The sequence below is a fragment of the Grammomys surdaster genome, unplaced genomic scaffold, assembly GCF_004785775.1.
Source record: "Grammomys surdaster isolate TR1022 unplaced genomic scaffold, NIH_TR_1.0 125698, whole genome shotgun sequence".
Lineage (NCBI taxonomy): Eukaryota > Metazoa > Chordata > Mammalia > Rodentia > Muridae > Grammomys > Grammomys surdaster.
In genome coordinates, this window is record NW_021620534.1 from 2,409,398 (window position 1) to 2,412,609 (window position 3,212).

Here is a 3,212-nt window from a genome sequence, read left to right on the forward strand (position 1 = left end):
TCTCTATATATATATATATATATATATATATATATATATATAATCTTTCCTGTCTCTCATTAAACTTGATATCCTTCTGCTTCAGGTTCCCCAGTACTTGTGTAACAGGTGAGTGCTGCCATAGCTGGTGGAAAGCACCCTTGTTCTCAGGTTTTTATCTTGCCCTCCACCATTTGTTCTGCTCTGACCACACTCCATAATCTGACAGCTCAATGCAGGCTCCTGCTAAGCACCAGTTTGTTCCTGAGAATCGACACAGGCATCACCTCCTCCAGGAAGCCTTCCAGGCCACTCCCCTGCTGCCTAGCTGAATCTGCTGCACTTTGCTCTGCTCCCATAGGTCTCTGGTCTTCGTTCCATCACTGCCCTTCTCTCAGGTCTTAGGATTGTATTTCAACAGGCTGTGTGTTTCCTGCTAGACTGTGAAGCTGTTCAGAAGAGAAGCTGCTGCCTTTTATCTCTGACTCTATGGGACTTGGCTCACTGCCAGCCTGAGAAGGGCATAGTAATGATGTCCTGATGGAACAACACCAAGTCCCTCTCTTCGCCAGTGCTGCTGGCCTGTGCTGGCACTGTCAGCTGCTTGCAGTAGGCGTATTTTGCCTCCCCCGGCAGCTTCATGTGCCTCTAGACATCTCCTCTAAAAGTCTGGGGCTAGGGTTTGATCTCCTCCTGCCTGTTTCATTTCGGCCCCAGGGAGCTGGTACTGGCATGTGCTAATTGGATGATGGCATTGAGTCCAGCTGGTTTTGTAAACGTGGGCACAGGCAGTGAGCGGAGCACAGTTCAAACAGAATCGTCTTGGAAAGCCTTTGATTCTCCCAGCTAAGCAGACTGACCCTGCCCTTGTGGGAACTTGGCATCACTCTCTATGCTATTATTGATGAGACCCCGCCTTAGAGGCCCGCTCTGGAGTGGAGACTGCAGTGGTTGCTGCCGCTGTATACATAGACAGTTTAACCCCGAAAGGCCTAGCTCTGTCCATCTTCACAGTGGGCGGTGTCATGCAGATTAGTCACGTGTCCTGCCAAATGCTCCAGGCACAAGCCTTTTCGACAGAGTCTGGGTTAGCTCAAATTATTAGGTGTTTAGCTAGAAATGCAGCAAAATCTGAGGGCGAAAGCTTGGGATTGGGGGGAGCATTGTCTTCTTAGGTATCTGGGTACCCTGAGGTAAAACTGTCCTGGTTGTAGGTGCTGATTACAAATGAAGTTCAGAAAGATTACTTCTGGTCTGAGCAGAGTTTGGCCTCTCTCTCTTCTCGCCTAGGCAGATTTGTCCGTTTCCCACAGACCAGGATGTACTAAACAGAGGTGCTGGGGGTTGGGGGGAGGCGACGCGAAAAATATGAGCCCAGCTTTGCATCTATGGGGTCCTCGTGTCGACTCTGTGTGAGTTCAGATTCACACACTGTTCTTGTCAGAGGGACAGCTTGCTCTCACAGATCTCTCAGATCAAGTGTATCACCAGAAGGCAGTGATCTTTTTCTTTTTTCTCTTTGGCAGGTGTGTGTGAGTGTATGTGTGTGTGTGTGTGTGTGTGTGTGTGTGTGTGATGTCTGGAGAATCTAAGAAAAGTGACAAGGATCCCTTGAAAAGCAAAGGTTCCCCACATGTGTTCTGTTGTGGTTTAATTCACTTCAGGAGACGAGGCTGCTGATATGGAACCCTTGCTGTGTTACCTGGATCTTTTCTGCACCAGTCTCCTGCCACTGTCCACCTCTGTGAGCCCTAGGCACAACTGTTCCCTTCTCAGTGTTCTCAAAGCCAGCTGCCCTTGATGCAGAGCAAAGCACAACTGGTTGTCCAGTTCCAACCTCAGAATCGGGTTGGTGTGGATGGCTCCCCTGGCTCCTACTGGCTTCCCACTCATTTACCAAATGACCTTGAGAGCTGATTGATCAACTACGCTGAGCTTCAGCTTCCGTGCTAAGAGGAGAGTACTGTTGCTATGTGTTTCCCCAGGGCGGGCTGTTGTGAGAATTCAATCCAGCCCTTCCTGTCGGGGCCATCTGCAAGGACTGACTTAGTGGGAACACAGGGCTTGAACCCTTTATTCTCTGTCCCTTGTGCCTAGTTACAGGGTCTCTCCTACAATAGATATTCAATTAACATTGGTGGAAAAGGAGGTAGAATCAGTTAAGATACATTTATACCTATGAAAGCCTGTTAATGTGGCCAGGAAGGTGGCAGTGGGAGAGGAATACCAGTGTCCGCAGCCCACAAGACTCTTGTATTTTCTTAAAGTTGGAGAGATGGTCACTTAACTTAGAACTTGGCAAGTGCAGATTTTTTTTTTTAAATGTGAAAACATTAGCTTGTCTATGTAGAAGCCTTGGCTTTAGAGATGGCACTGAGTCCAACACTAGTCTCTGGCACTCACTGGAGTTTGAGCAAATCTTGTGGGCCTCCATTTCCTCAAATGAAATATAGAGGGATTGACACTTGTCACTCATACTTGACTACATCAAGAGTGAAAACAAAAAACAAAACAAACAAACAAAAAACCCCAAAAAACAAACCAGACTATAGAAACTGTGGGAGGAGCGGGAGCTTCAGCTGTAACTGTACGTGACAGAAAACTGAGCAAAATCCAGCTGTAGAAGTTGGTGTGTAGCTGTCCTCAGCTGGCCTGACAGTCGCCCTAACCATTGATGTAGTCACCCTGTGGTGTGTCTGATGTAAGCCTCCCAGCTGAGACTGTTTGCATTCAGATCTTGTCTCCATCACCAGCCTGCTCTGTAAGTTGGATAAGTGGGTTAACCTCTCCCAGCCCTGTTTTTTTTTTTTTTTTTTTTCCTGAAATGAAGATGCTGCTACCTAGTGCATGGAGTCACTTAACTATGAGGACACATGTGATGTACCTTGTCTCTGGTACATAGCAGGTGCACACTCAGTGGCAGCTTTATGGCAACCCTTGTCTGAGAGTGAAGAAAGGGAGGCTGTATGCTGCAGAGCCCACCTTCTGCTGGAGAGCTCACCAGGGAGCAGGGTCCAGTCTTAGATTCTCGAGGAATTACCACATTGTGCTCTTGTTTGGTAACTGTATCCCAACAATGTAATGGCAAACTACAGATGGGCCAAACTGGGAGGAAGGCCAACGACTCCTAAACCCAGAGTACGATGAAGACCCTCTATAGTCCAGGGCAGCATGCTGTTTGCAGCTTGCCCTATCATGGATACTCTATGAATTCTTCCTGGACAGCTGGTCCC